Here is a 16,493-nt window from a genome sequence, read left to right as displayed (position 1 = left end):
TTTGAATCCTATGCTGCTACACATTTCATTTCTTTTTTTATTAAAAATGCCTTTATTGAAAGTATTTCTATAAGGCTCAGGAGACTTGGCAATCATTTTTATTGGATTGATCAATCCCACTTGCATACAAATTGCTCTGTTTGAATTGACTGTTGCAACACATCTTTTTTTTATAAACTGTTCTATTGATTCTGACATAAATAACATACAGAGTGCTTCAAATCATAAAAACATCAGTTTTGGAGAATCTTACCAGAATCTACTATGTACCAGACAACAACAAACAAACAAACAAACAAAATGCAACTGTAAGGACCTGTGAAACCACTAACTTTTACAAACTTTTCTCCTCCTGGCTTTGGCAGCTGCCATAAATCCTTAATTTACACATTTTGCACGTTTTTGCATTCATGAAACGTGAATGAAAAAGAAATCCTTCTAACAGATCTAATGTGGCTAAGTAGAGAAAAAGGAAGAAGAAAATGGGGAAAAATACATTTGACTAGTCTATTTTTGTTTAAAACTTTTATTCTAGGAGAGGTTTTTGTTTCCTTCTTGGTATTGCTGCCTTTCTGCTGGAGTGCAGTGGTAGCTACGTGCTCCAGGAAATGTCAACTCTAACGCAAACATACCTGCCGCTCTTAGGACAGCTTGACTAAACTGCAGCTTATTTCGAAATCGGGTGCCTCAGTTGTGTTGCTTGAATTCAGTGGTACAGTTTGCTCTGTTTCAGGAACCCGCAACTCCTCGATCTGCACCCCTGTTCATTTCTGAATCACCATCAGCGAAGGATTTAAGGTTGGTCTCTGTTTCTCTCTTTCCACTGAGACATCCCTTACATGTACGACAAGCCTCATCACTTTTGCATACTAAACGCTGTTTGGCGTTTGGGGTTACCTTTCATTCTCCAAGACCCTGCAGTTAGGCTGCACACTCTAATTTTCTCAGCTTCCGGTCAGGGCTCACTAACAGGACCCTAAAGGTTGAGCTCACCCCCTCGGTTGAGCTGAGATTTGCTGAAACAAGGGTGAATTGATACAACGGGCCTCAGTCTGTGATAGAAGTTATTGAAACTGTGGTATAAAGATGAAAGTGTCTTCCAAGGGAGCATGCATCCAGTCCATCTGTGTTGGAAAACATACAGCTGTCATGTGTCTTGGTTTTGATGATCTTGTCTCATTTTCTGACTGGAAGTATCACTCCTTCTGGACTGCTGAACATGTAGAAATGCAGTCCAAATGGACATGTATTTTTCAGATCCTGTCTGGACAGAGTTTCTGGGCAGAGAAAGAAGACATAGCTGGGAAATCTGAGTCCTAGGCAGATGTTCTTGCCAAGCATAGTGAGTCCAACACAACGAAGATGGGTAAAGGCCTCTGAACATGCAGTACCCTGCATGGGCACACACATTTCTGCCCAGGACTTCTCTGGCAGACTTGCAGAAGTTCTAGGAAGAAAAGTCATTTTGATTGTAGGCACTAAAAAAGAGAGAAATAGAGATGAGTAAGCATTCACTGTGCAGCTCTCCAGCTAAATTGTCTTTGATCTTGTATCGGTCTTGGTTTCTTACCTAGATTTCAAACTAAAACCTGGGGCACATTGATTATCTGTCCTTGCCCTACAATTGTGGTGGTCTTTCGTTTGCTGTTGGCCAGCAGCAGCTATGGAGCACAGATTTGATGTGCCTGAGACTGTTACATGACTGTATTCCTTGCAGAATTTGGAAGAAAGCCTAATGCTATGTTGTTGCATTTCACATAACAGGACACAGTAGGATTTTGTTTGTTTTTTTGGTTTTGGTTGTTTTGGGTTTTTTTTTTTTAAATTGAAATAGGCTATTTAAATCCACAGGGGGTTGCCTGTATTTCCTTAGACTGCGGAGAAATGAATGAATGGATGACATTTGTTTCTTCCCAATGGTTTGGGGATTTTTTTCTAGCAATAAAGAAAAGGAAGAAAAATAAAACAAATGTTCTCACCCATCTGTCAGCAGTCCATTAGCAAACAAGTCCTTGGCAGTAGGGAAAGGAAGAGTATTTACCATGCTTTAAGGTGGATGGTGGGGCAGAACCAGTACTGGTTGGCTTGTGACAGCAGCAGTATATCATGTCATGTTGGAACTATTCCTTTGGCAGCAGCCAGCTTGATGCTTCTTCCTCCCTCTCTTCTGCTGACTGAAATTTCCCTTTGCATCCCGTGTGGTGTCATGGGGTGGTTGAGAATCCACATCTCCTGCCAATGCTGGGTTTATCTGGTTATCTCAGAGCAAGCTACTTTCTAAGAAAACATCCCCAAGTGAGCTTGAAATTTTTTGCAGAACTTGTCTCACCAATACTTTCCGTGTCTCACCCGAAAACTGTTATTATCTGCTTGCTTCCTCACGCTTTGAGCAGATTCAGGAGAAGCCACAAAGCAGTGGGGCTGCCCTCTCCAGCCAGCTTGCCTTCATTTCCTCAGCTAGCACATTTTAATAACAGTTTAGATGCCCCTACTCACACTGCGGAAAAGTTCTGTGAAAAATGGAAAAGTATGATCAGCTTAAATTACGGACTACAGTGACAGGATGGGGAAAATGAAGCTGTTTTTCTATTTGCATTGTGCTCTGTGGAGACAGTGAAGCTTTACTAGGGCTTCATTGAATAATGAGCCGCTAAACAGAGAACCCTGCATATCACTTTACAAACAGTTCCTTACGGAGTTCGTATTAATTATCCCATTCCTTCTGATTAGATTCAGCTGATTTCTCACTCACTCTCACATGACTTTGACAAGGCTCTGTGATGCCTTGTGAGAACAGCAATGACACATCCGTGCTGATACAGTCATTAGATAGCCTGAAACTCACAATTCCCAGTGTGGTCACTTGCTTGCAAACAGGTCTGCTATGATGCAGTTCAGGTCTTTGTACCCGTAAAAATTGCTGCAATTCTGCAGTACAGATTGTCAGGGAGGAATGGCCAGAGGGTCAAACCTACTTTTCAAACATATGCATAATCTTCGAGTACTGAGGTATGGTTATGAAGATTCATCCTCACTACAGATTTGTTAATGCAAACATTGGCAGTTATAACTTTATCAGTTTTTATTTTTGACTCTCTGTCTGGTGCTGCCCTGTCTCATGTTGCAACCCGGCAGGCAATGGATTCCATGTGGCTGAATGGCTGTAATCCTGCAGAAAGGAGAGCAGAGGAAAGCACTTTTCTGGGAACTTAAGAGATGATAATGAGGGAGCCCATTCTGATTCAGGTCAGAATATAAAACCAGCTTGAATAAGAAGAAAACAGAAAAAGAAATGTTCAGTTGCAGAGTGTTGGATTGGTACGTTCTTTACTTATTGGCTCAGTAGCTCCAAGGTTTGTGTGGCTTGTGTTTATCATCTTCCTCCTAAGTGGTTATGAAATGGGCAGACCTAAAGAAGAGGGGAAGGGAAGGGAATGATCTCCACTCTCCACATCAGAGCACGTCATTGACCCATGTTCTTGGGGTGTGCAGAATACCTTTGTGCCCTGAGACAGTGAGCACATCAGAGACACTCACTGCTCGGAGCTCGCTGCGGAGGTGCTGGCAGCCCTGCTGCCTCTGGATGGGAAGCAGCACAGCTGCATCATTGCAGTCCTGCTGGTGAAAGCCTGATAGCTTGAGTCTGGTGCCTTGCCTGTGTGGGGCTAAGCTGTTATCCCCACTGAGAAAGGTGGTGGGCTGTCTGACTTGCACCAGTCTCAGCTCAGGGGTCACTGAACCACACTGTGTTGCAAAGGAAAGACATTTCCAAGGCTTTTGTTTCCCCCAACAATGAAAGTTTCACTGGTTACTTTTTCTGATCCTTTCCTGGTGGGCCCCCAGCTCATTGCCATTGCAGAGGAACAGGAGAACGGAGCTTGGCTGTGAGCTCAAGGGAAAGGACCGTACCCTGCCAGGGCTCTTCAACTTCCCTGCTTTCCGAGGTAGTGCTGGTGCTTCATTTAGAGATCTTCCACACTTGGTGATGAGTATCACACTGTATTGCCTGTATTTCTGTTTTCAAATAGCTTAGTTTGACATAACTGAGGAAAAAAAGAAGTGCTAGCATTTCACTTTGGTAGCTTTTAATAACAGTTCTTCTATGCTAGCGAACAAATACCGGTTTCATCCTCTGCCTGAATATTGACATTTGTCTCCGAAACACTTCAGCTACTGCACTAGCAATGATGTTTCTGCATTAACCAAGGCCAACAAGTGCAGTTGTGAACCTCTACTTCACAATGCTGCTTAAAACACAAACATTTGTGTACATACTTTGTTTATAATCTCATCACTATGTATATGGATTTCATTGAAAACTGTGTGATATATCATGCCATCTCTATAGTGTAGAAATAGTGTAAAAAAATCAGATTAAGACCTTTATTTATAGTTGTCAAGAACCAGATGACAGAAAACATCTTCTGCTTGAAGAATGATTACTGCTAGTCTTTCCTGGGGACCCCTTTCATCGAACAGTGGGAATATTTCTTGTTCTTAGCATCACATCTGTAAAGTTAGAGCCAAGAAAATGTCAATAACTCCATTATTATGAATTCCTGCTTTCAAGGATTAATAATTTCGCACATACTCGCACACATGCAAAAGCATTTGAAACTGAAATTTGGCATAAACATTTGTAACCCAAGAGCAAAGTTTACTTTTGCAAAATGATCTCTGCAATTTTGAATCTGAGAAGACTCTCAAGGTGCCTGTGTTTGGTGGGGCTTTTTTGAGTCAGTTGTTTGGAAATGATACAATCTCACTTGCTATCTGGCAAGAACTCATTTATATGTCTGAAGCTCTCAGTGGGGGAAAAATTGTGGTTTACTTTGTCATGCTTTCTTGCTTTTCTAATGGAGTTTTCTCTAGATGCCAAGGGAAGGGAGATGGTGAAGTCCAATTGGTACAGCAGAATCCCTCCGTCACTTCTAAATTTATCCATTAAATATTCCAGTCTCTATTGTTTAAGCCCCTTTATATGTAGCTGAGTAATATGCGTCAGGAATACTGTGCAGGAAAATGTCATTGCATAAAGAAACCAAACCCCCAAGTAACTCCCCAAGCACTGAAATAAAGGAAGTCTAGCTAACTGTGGGGTTTGTTTTGGGTTTGATCAACTTAATTTTTACAAAGATATGAACTGTAACTGAAGTTTTCCCCATAACTAGACATTTAAAATCTGTCTTTCATTCTTCCTCTTCCTCTTGCCCTTTCTTGCTCTCCCCCCCCCCCCCCCCCCCGATTTTAATGCTCTTCGTCTGCCTGTTTTAATGGATTTGGCTGAAATTTGTATCTTTGACATCTCTTCCCCTCTTCCTTTTAGATTTTTTCCTTGTAAATCAGTGAACAGATTTAAAAAGTATCGCCAGGTACTCATATTTGTACATAATTAAGAAGACACATACAGTGGACAAACACAAACCTCGTTAGCTTAGAAAATCAGATTTTAAAAAGCCCTCTGGCTCTCTCAGCTTTTGTGTGACATTACATCAGTTGTCCAAGAATACCAATAACCTAAGAACCTGCAATAACAGTGTGAATTTCTCCTCCATCATTGCCCAATGATCTTTGTGCACCTATGCAGATTGCAAATAAACCAAAGTGCCAAACATAAGGCAACATGCCCAGTTTCATTTTATTATACAACTGGCAAGTTGTTAAATTATGGAAGTGTTGGTGAAGATGAATTTGAACAGATTTTTTTTGTGGTAGCCTAAAATTTCCTGTCAAAATTCAGGACTTCATAGCTTTCAGAACACCCACACTATTGTGGTTGATGATGAAGGAATAAAGTCCAGTTCAGGCTCTTCCCGAGACCTGATGTCCTTTTGCATTTCTGGACTGTTGGCTTAAATAATCCACTTGTCCTGTACCCGTACACTTTCTTCCTCCCTCGTTCACCTATCCCAAAGCATGAACAAACTTCCTGAAGTTACCGCTTCATATTTCAGCTTGTAAAATACGTTGTTTCAGGACTTTTGAGCAAGCTGCCTTGGCCACTGCTTCCACTGTTAAGCCATGGCATGACGGGTGCCCAGAATCCAAAACGCACGTGGAGGAAGCGGCAGGCATTAAATACACCCATCCATGCACATAGTGCTGCAATAATCATCAGTCAAGTTGAACGTTAAACATTGCAGACTAGACAGCTTGAGTAGGAAGCGTACGCTTTCCTGAGGAGTAGTCTTTATTCTCTCTTTAAATTGATATAACTGGGTCAGAAACAACTGAAGTGAATTCATGATTAATGTGTTACGGGCAACCTACTCCAACTCTGACATAACTGTTACCCTTTTCCAGTTGAGGGAAGGGGAGAAAAGAACTCTTGGGCAGTCTGTGCATAGAACATATCTCTTCAAGTTGAAATGATGCTGGTTTGGAATTACAAATATTTCTGAGACCATCATTTGTATTTGGATTGACCTTTGGACTTCACAACGTGCTGCAAGAGCACCTGCAATAAGAGAAGTGGGCCAGCCAAGCCCAAGGTCCCCCTCTCCCTGATGACGGCCACACCAAACAACAAAGCCACAAGCCTGCGATGAGAAGCTGAATGCATGCAGAGGAATGTCAACCTAGACAATACTTGGCTGACACAGATCTGCATGTCATGCCAGGTGAGTTCTTCTAATAATACAGAGAAATCAGAAAGCCACATCACAGGTGATCTCTGGACTACCGCAGTGGGAAGAGGCTGGAACAAAAGACTGATTGAACAAAGTTCCTGAGTATTTTGTCTTCAGTTAAGAGTATTCACATACTTAGACAAGCTGGAGTCTCCTGCTAAGTGGTGACCTCAAAAGGGAAAGACAGCATATGATATTCAAATGTTCTGTAGGGTTCAAAACCTACAGTAGGTGGCCTGTATGGCCTTCTACCTTCCGAGAGAGTGAAGGACTAATCTGGTGTTAACTGAAACTCTTCATAGGACTCATACTTTTGGTAATGAAGATTCCCTATTATTAGCAGGTCAGGGGAATTTGCCCTGTAAAAATAGTTTCTGCTGCAAGATTGACAAGGCATCTTTAGTATAATCAAGACAGGTAACTCCAGACCTGGAGAACTGGGAGAAGGTGGAAAAGTCAAGGCAGTTGTTTAATGGCTAAGTTGTGTTATATCAATGGCAGATAACAGTGCTTATCTTCTCTGGGAGTTTTGTAGCACAATGTGTCATCTGTTCTTGTCTGTAGAAATCACCCCAAAACCTGCATTCTACTTGTACATTTTTTTCTGCTTGAATTATGCTGGTATAAAACTGGTGGAATAGAGAGGAGCATCAGGGTGTCTGTCATCAATGTCCATACCAATATGACAAGTATTAAAAAGTGCCAATTCCTCAGTAGGGTAGAAAATGAGCACTACAGTCGTTTGTATTTCTGGTACTATTATTACAGAGAGACTTGTAAGAAGCATGCATGCTGTGGATGAAATGGGTATGGAATCATAGAGGCTAATGATAGAAAAAGGCCACTTATGTCAACTGCTACATTTCCCTGCTGGTATAGGATTGTTCCCAATGAGATACAGTGTATTTTTAGTGCTTTGTCCAGTCTGGTTTTATATGTAAATAATAAAGATTGTCAGTCATAAAGGTGCCTGAAATAGTTTTGTTCTAGTTCTGTCTTACTCGTCCCTCCCTCCTCCCCTCCCTGATTTCTTATTCAGGCTAAATGAGAACAGGAAAGATGTCCATACTCTTCCCAGCTCCCCCCCCCCCCCCCCCGCCCCTTCTGTTCTCTCCACTGTTTGACCCTCTTCATAGACAGGATTTCTCTGACCTCATTTTTAGAAAATTGCATTTGGACTGTTCAGTTTTATATGCTAGTCTATCACAGGTCTGATTTAGGAGGCTTTTTAAATGTGGAGGCTCAGTTTGACAGGAAAAAAACTATTTGCAACCCAACCTGGAAAACAAACAACAAACAAAGCAGTGACCTGGTCAGATAGGAACTGAACTGAAGCTTTTGTATATGCTTTGTTGTGTACCGTGTCTCACATTATCTTATGAGTTGCTGATGATCTACTTACTGCCTGCCTGTCCTTTATGCATAGCCTTCCAGAACAGTGAGCTGGGATGAAATCAGGTATAAGCCATACCGCATGAGAACAAGCAATTTAACAACAAAATAACGTCGTCTTTTTGGTATAGAAAGAGAACTGCATAAGTACTTCAGCATTTTCATATAAATTCTTTTTCACGTTTGGGAGAACTATTGCACTTTTTTGACTTTGCACCCTTAAGAAAGAGAGTTGCATCTCAAGTGGACATAAACTGCTATGACACAGCTTTCAGAAAACGAAGCTTTTGGCTTGGAACTCATCTGCATTAGGAAACAAACTTGCCCTCATGGTTTGTCATTGCACGTGCCAGCAAGTCAAGTGGAGAGGCTGAGGAAGTTCGAGCTGAGGTGTTACAATCTTGATGAGTGAATGGCCCTCAGCATAACTTGTCCTTGACCCATGTGCAGTCACATCTCTGCTTTGAATCTGGTGAGAATAATACCTTCTAGTCAGTGAAACATTGGAAAAATTAATGCCCTTTTTATTCCTGATGGGAGAAACCCATCTAAATGGTAGTCTGAATGAGAACACAGAGAATAAAAAGATCTAGGGACTGATTTAATACATACTAGCCGAGTGTGCGTGTCCTGTCTGCAGCAAAAGAAATAGAGAGATGGAAAATGAGGACACACCAAAAAATTACTTGTCATCTGCTGTTAAGATAAAGCTGTGAAGAGAGAGAGAGACCAAGGGAAAAAAGAACTTGTGTTACGGACTGTGATGGCTGAAAAGAGTCTTCAAATAGAAACCATGTCCTATTGTCCATCCATGCTGAGTTCAGGGAAATGGGGCTCCTGACATCCTCTTTCAATAAAGAGCCTTTCACAAAGCACCCAGCTCCAGCACCAGCTTTTTTTCCCCAATAGAAACAACCCTTGAGGTACTCAATATTGGCTAACTACTGTGGTTGCTTTAAGGAATAAAAAAAAAAAAAAAAGCAGCCGCTTTTTTCTGAGAAGAAAAAACAAAAGCAAAGCAGAAGGTACTTACCTAGTTCCCGTTATCCCTTAGTGACAGGCTGCAGTGTCCTGCGACCTTGGGAAGCCCTCTCAGAAGCTGCTGAGAGCAAAAGGGGCTTCAGCCCTTACTTACTCCAACTTATTCCTGATTTATCCAGGGAGAGAAGAAACAGTATCCAAGAGGATGAAGATGATCTGTATGAGGAAGAAAAATATTCTACAAGGTAGACCAAAAATGTACTGGAAATTGAGGACTATTAGAGACAAGCTGCCATCAACTTACTTTGGAAGTCTGGAGTTGCTGGAGAGAAATGAGACTGTACAATTTCATAATTTATAGGCCAAAAGATTTCAGGCATATAGGGTAATAAATGGGTAGTGATCCATCTCTTTCTGAGAACTGCTAGCTCCAATTTCCTTCCTCTCGTGGTGTCAGCAGCACCCTGCTTCACCAGCCTCAGCTCAGCAACGTTCTCACAGTTGTTTGTGGACTTAGCCTAGTGATCTTTCAGTGAGATGTAGAAATACTGCTGTCTAAGGATTTGAAGAACAGAGACTAAGTGCAGGATTCATCCTGCTCAACTTTCTATGTCTCATCTAGACTCTAGGGTCAGCAAAGCCACAGAGACGCTTCTTGGCCACAACTTGTCTGACCTTTTTCAGGCATGTAAATAAGCTGAGACACGCCGCAGTGTCTGTCTCCCCATCAACGGTAAAGGGAATCCAAATATTTTTCTCATATATAGATGCTTGCACTGTAGGGGGCTGAATTCACATAGGTCTCTCCCAGTCAAAACATCTGCTTAAGGGTGTTTGGGAATAGGGGTTGGAGCAGGAGCTGGGACCTTGATCTCCCAGAAACCAAAACAGGAGCTGTGAATTTATTACTGTCCTTCTCTGTATGTAGTTCCTCATGTTTGTGGCATTGATTTCTGTACACACAGTGAAATAGTCAGTTTACACATTTATTTCTAATAATAATTTTGTGTCCTAGCAACAGAAAATGTCGCCAAGTTGAAAAATGGTCACCAACAACCTCATGTTGTTGTCCTTCCACTGTCACGTGAGAAGTGAATGTTTATAAAATCAGTTCAGATTTGTGAAATGGCATAAAATTTTTAATCTAATAACTGCTGACCCAACTTTTTTGATAGCTTGATTTTTGTTTTTTCATCATCTTCCATTTTGCCATGCAACCTTACAGCCTTCCTCCTTGACTTGCTGTTGCATGCCTGGATTTCTGAATGTGATCTTTGGAGTTCAACAGTATCTTTCCCCAGAAATGTGTCTTTCACTGCCTTCCTCCCATTGTGACTCCAGGATGCATTTTACAAACTGAGTTCTTGGGTCCTTATATGTTCTGTCTGTAACAAAGTCACCCAGATTTCCCGAACTCTTTCTTTTTACTTTTTTTTATTATTATTATTTTTAACAACTCACTTCACAGCCCTCATGTCCCGTTTTTCCTTCTATCACACAACAACCAACATTTTGATTTCTTTAGTGTATTTGTGTTTCCATGGTGAAGAGAACATTATCATCTTTTCTTGTGGCTTACCAGCCTTGAATGGTATAAAGTATGAATTGACTTTTTAATCTTTTAGCATATTTTTCTGCCTTGAATCCTTTGTATTCAAGTTAAATACATTTTAAACCCAAGCGATTAGTAGATATCTGCACTTCAAGGCCAAATAAACTAGTAGTCTGACTTCCAAAGAATTTCACCCAGCTGCCCTTAACCTGGGTTCCACATCTTGTATTTGCCTAAAGCATGTCTTCCGGAAAGGCACCTGGGCTTGAGATAAGGGATTCACCTCTTCAGGTGGTAGTTTGTGCAAATCATTAATCATTATCTTAAAACACTGTGCCTTACTTCTCATTTCAGTTTTTCCAGATTTAACTCCCAGATACTGATTCATGTTTGGCTTCTGCTCCATTAAAGTACATAAGGTACTCATGATAAAACAGTATTCAATCTTCTCTTTGACAGGCTAAACATATGGAGCTCTTTGAGGTTCTCACTTGATGCTCCTCCTGAACTGAATGAAGGAAACGAATTATGTTGCACTTGGTATGCTTCAGGGGGGAAAATACAGGAGTGTGCTTTGCACAGAAACATGGTACTTCATCAGGGCTTGGGAGAGAAGGAAAAAGAGGAGGGGAGACTAGGCAGGGCAGGAGACAGACAGTTCCTCAGGCAAAGCTGCAAAGGAAATCATCTGGGGATGAAACCAGGACTCCACGTGTGCCATGGATCTGTAGCTACTTACCTGCTGTTCTGGAAAAATGGCATGGGGTGGCGACTGCCTTCAGCATGACTAGTTTCTAGCTCTCTGCATCAGCTGGGGGTTTGACCCTAGCAGGTTCAGAAAATCACCTGGCAGGGACAGGATCCAGATCTCGTTGCAAACTTGGCCGACTAATCAGACAAAAATATTTACTCTTCATCGTAATGTGCTTTAGCAAGAATAAAGAGACTGTGCTACAAAGCAAAACAAAACAGTTTTCATTTCATTCTCTTGAAGGAGTGTTTTGTCAGTCATGTACCAAAAAGCATAAAACCTATGTGGAAGAGTATTAAACCTCTACCTGTACTCTCATAACAAAACAGTAAAAAACCACTAAGCTGAAAATATTATCTCATTTCTATATATGTTGGCATTATTCATCTGCTTGGGTATTTTCCTGCAGGTTTCTTTTTCGTTTTTAATATATATTTGGGCTTATATTGTCCTTAAACATGTAGAATTATTACTTATTTTTAGCTTTTAAAAATTGAATAGAAAATGCAAGATTAAAGACAAGATTCATGCACAGCATATATGCAGTTCCCAAAGATGATTATAAAAGATCTCTCCAAGGAAAGTATATTAGGGTGAGCAGGCCCAAGTTACGGGTATAAGATTACAATATTAAACTTTTAAATACCACATTGCCTCATCTTAAATAGCTGGTGTGTGGTTAGTTCTGTGTCCTTGTAGAATTTTAAAGCAAAACCAAAAATGAGCTTGGTGAGCCTAGACAAATACCTTGAAGCGTATGAGATTTTTCCAAGCTGGGCCAACTTGTTTTTTCTGGGTTGTATAGTAAGTCAGCTGTACCACATGAAATTTATAAATGCATGGAAAATTATAAATATTGCCAAGACTGTCTGATGTGATAATCTATCCCTCTTGACTGTTGCGAACACTTCCTATGTCTTGCATTTTCTTAAAGTGGAGTTTGATAGATTTATCATAAGCACAGTGATTTGGAGCTCGAGAGATAAAAAACTCTTTACTCCCATCAGTAGGTAAAAAGGGAAAGAACAAGCGTAGGACTGCTTTTTATCTAACTGTAAGCACAAAGATGCTTCAGAGAGGAGACATCTCATGCTATTACACAGGGCTAAACAGGGTAGGATGTGTAGCTTCCATTTCCATATAGCTGCTAGCCAGTGTTTCGCCTGCTACATAGCACAACATGTGATCAACATGAGCTTACTTACAGCAGGTGAACCAATATTATGGTTTGTCACCTCCAAGAACACCTCCTGCATCCTTCTTCCTCCTCCTCTACTCATGCCATACCCCATCCCCACTCCTGTCTGCATGGTCTTGGCCCTTCCTTTGTGCTCTTCAGCCACTGCCATGAATTAACTCAGCTCCTTCGGTCAGGAAACAGCTATGCTTTTCTTTCTTTTTAATAGGTTATTTTTCTGCCTGGCCAGGGAACTGCACAGTGAGTGCAATGAGCCCCAGAGCTGATGCATGCCTTGCTATGAGGCTAGGCTCCTGGCTCTCTTTCCCTAGGAAGCAGCCATCCCTAGCTGTCCCCTAACACTGTAGCCCAAAATTTCACGATTAACAGATTCCTGCTGGGCCTACAGTCTGCTATAGGATCTGGCAATAGTTGCCCAAGGATTTTAGAAAAGTCCTGGTGCTTTCTCCTGAGGAGGCTGCTCCACCAAAGGCTCTTCATTTTGTTTATCATGTAAAATGCATCACAGCAGGCTTGGCCTTGGGCACTCAGATGACAGCACAGTACCTAAAGTGTAAAGGACCTGGTGGCAAATGAGGAAAAAATTCAAGACCTATTCTAGATAGTAAATCTTGTAGGCAGGAGCTCCAAGGAGAAACGTGTCCTTTGCTCTCCTTGCTGGTGAATGAAGGGAAAACCCGAATGTGGAGACTTCACATGGGCAGATCACAGCAAACTGCACGCCCATAGGGAAAGTGTCAGAGCTAGAAGTGAGATCCCAAAGGACTACAGTGGGGTCTGAAAACCACCTGGGATAGAAGAGTTTCTTTCTAAGCAATGGGGAGCCCATGCAAGTTTCCCATGTGTAGAAGTTGCTTTTGCCTGTTGGGCACCCGCACATGAAAAGTATGAAATGAAGTTAACGGACTGCTTGTAAGGATGGCCCAGGGAAGCCTGTTATTTACCCATACAAAGTGGTTACGTTTTCCCAAGCTGATGCCGTGTTCCTTTTCCTCCCCTCTTAAAAGCTTTTTTCCTTGCTTCATGCTCAGGCTTATGAGAGGGGAAGAGCTGCCTATTTGGGACACAGTAGAAGGAATATCTTCTGCCTGCAAGACTCAGCTGCAAGTATGAATTGTTCTCAGGAAGGACCCTCGTGTCTTACATGGTCAGGTGCTACCTCCCATAATTTGCTGCACAGTTGTGTGCTCCTAGGCATGTGGGACCTTAGAGATGCTCTTCACATTTATGAATTTACTTTGCATCATTGTGTGCTGAGTTCCACAAAAGCTTAATAGATTCTTTATAGCTGGGGATTCTTGATACCAGATCAGACAGATGTCTGTTGGGTGTAAACAGTCATGCCCTCAGGAAAATAATAGACCAATGATTCCTGAGGAATCATCCAGCCTTCATTACTTCTTTTTTCTTTGCCAACTTCTTAAGAGAGTAAAATCTGGAGGAAAATGATGGTAATATTAAATTCTGCCACTAAAAGTTTGATACAGTGCCTTATAAACCTTGCACAGCGTTTCAGGACTGCTAGATACTCTGCTACTGCTATCTGAGGAAATTTAGGATTACTTCATTATTTCAGGCTACTTTTAGGTAATACCTCATGTATGACATTGGAATAAAACTGAGTGCATGTATACCAAAGATCAGAAATCAGACTGTTGTCACTGACTCAGGCAGTTCTCAGTAACAACTGACTCATAGAATGAAAGTTCATGGTTTCATGCTTTGGTCTTGTCATTTCCCCAAATGGCATGGTGTTTGGTTGCTCTCCTAGTTCATTAAGAAACATGCAAAATCCGTGCTACTTAATTTTAATTCTCTCTGGTTTCTTCCTCCTTACTAATGTGGCCCCTTAGAAAGTGCTGAAATCTAGAAAGCAGGAAAACATAATACCGAATTTTAAACTGTTCATACCAGCCCCTTTAGAAATGTTTTTTTGTATCCAAAGGCATGTATACCCTGCGGTCTTTTGACTGGCGTTCATTAGAAATTTCAAAGGCTGGTCCCACTTTCTTTGGCCTGGACTTAAAAAGATGTGGTCAGGGCACAATAGCTATGTTGTTGGAACTAAACAGGACACTTCACGTCCCTTATATCTTTTATTGTTTAAGTCAGTGGATGGCACAAGGACTTTGTTTTCCTTTGCAAGCAGGATAACAGATAGTTGCCTTCCACATAAGGCAAGAAATCCTTCTCAAAATATCCATTACTGGGTATCAAAAGACCAGGTGATAAATTGATACCCACCAACATGACTATTGAAGTGAAATGTATAATGCTCCTTTGGATATGACATATGCGTAGTCACTAAATTCAACAGCTCAAACACCTTCTCCCAGTGCTAGCTCTGCTCTGTTCCAGTTGGCTCCTTCAGTATGGTTTTGCAATACGCCAGATATTTCATTTACAGCACAGAGGTGTATGCCTGAACATATTTGCAGGCCAGGAGGGAATTTTGGCTGGAGACATTTCTTTTGGAACAGGGAGTTAGAAAAATCCTGTGTGGAGTTGGCAGCGGTGGCTTGGTATGGGTTAAGATGCCAATACAGCCATCCTCAGCCTCTGACTTGCAGGCAAGGGCTTGGCTGAGCAGGTTCCTGGGTCACCTCTGAAGTTAACCCTGCTGGTAAAGAGACTGTGTATCCCCCCATGTAGATTTGGCAAATGTACGCAAGCTGGTAAATGTGTAAAACAAAGCATCTGATTGAAATGGAAGTGCCAGCATGAGAAAGGACTGTGTTTTTTAGAAACAATTTTTCTAGCTGTCCTGGATATTCCTGTATTATCTTTCTTTTCCTTAAACAGTATAGGAAGTGAGAGAAAAGAACGATGTACTTTTTACTGATGTGAAGTTCAGCTTGTGGATAAAAAGCTGGCCCAGGTTTCAGCTTTCACAGCAGGTTTGAGAAGTCTGTATCCCATGCTATTAAAAGTGACTGAATCTTGGAAGTTTATCTCAATTTTGCATAAATTTGAATAACCCAGAAATTTAACTTGAGTTACAACAAAAATTTAAAGGGATTTTGGATTCATGGGTAGTTCTGTTTAGAGAGTCTCTTCCAGGCAGATTCCACAAGCATTCAGGAAACATTTCAAGATTTTCAACTGTCATTTTGTAAGTATTTTTGAGGAGATCGACCTCCCCTTGTTCCCTGAATAATAATTGGCTTTCCAGTGGAGAGGAGTCCCAGCTGAGGATAGGCGGACCCACAAGCAGAGCAGTAGCATCTGAGGGCATTCAGATCTAGATTTTTGTCCTGGCTCATATACAGAACTGAGATCTGAATACAGATCTCAGGCAATCCAGAATTCCTCAGGTGCCCATATTTATGGTTTGGATTTGGGCTGAAATTCAGTTTGACAGGAGCAAGAAGTGAACTAAAGCATGGAAGTGAATCATTACCAAAATCAACTTATTGTAAGCCATTATTAACTCCTTCAGTAAGCAGAGACAAAAAAAAAAAAAAAAAAAAAAAAAAAGATACAATTTAAACTACTACTATCCCCCTTCTTTTCTCCATCACATTCCAGAATTATTCTCTTATAATCTCTCTAAACTTACAGATGACTCAAAAAATAATGTTTGGTAAATTTAGTTATATGCTTTTCATCAATATTTTATTTTGAAACATGGTGAAGAGTTGTGCTGCATGATGAAAAATGTCTCTCTCTAAACATAATTTTCTAATGGACTTTTTTATGTCCTGTAAAATGCACTAATTTTTACTTGTCCTCTGCTGTCAATGAAACAAACTATTATTTCTTTCCACAGAACCAAACTCCAAACAAAATTGTCTGGAATATCAAGAGTAATGACGTACAAAGTCCCTTCTGGCCCCAGCTTCTACTGAAAAATAATTGGATGAATTGGTGATACTAACATTTCATCTAGCATGCCACTGTGAGGAATTCTATGGTGCCTTCTTGGCCGAAGCTTAGCCATTTAAGCACTTGGTGAAAATCTATTTGGATGGACTCGGTGTAGGAATATGT

General features: G+C 41.1%; 1 long non-coding RNA gene across 1 annotated transcript in view; it reads right to left on the bottom strand.

Annotated features, from left to right (window-relative positions):
- Nucleotides 1-791: 791 nt before the first annotated feature.
- Nucleotides 792-16,493, bottom strand: part of LOC308059507 — a 198,428-nt gene continuing 182,726 nt past the window's right edge. The window contains exon 6 of the long non-coding RNA XR_013926274.1: nucleotides 792-4,509. This is a non-coding gene — a long non-coding RNA (uncharacterized lncRNA). The remainder of the gene's footprint in view (nucleotides 4,510-16,493) is intronic.

Source organism: Falco punctatus, assembly GCF_963210335.1.
Source record: "Falco punctatus genome assembly, chromosome: 2".
Taxonomy (NCBI): Eukaryota; Metazoa; Chordata; class Aves; order Falconiformes; family Falconidae; genus Falco; species Falco punctatus.
Note: the sequence above shows the minus strand (reverse complement) of the source record. Positions and strands in the feature narration are given on the sequence as shown.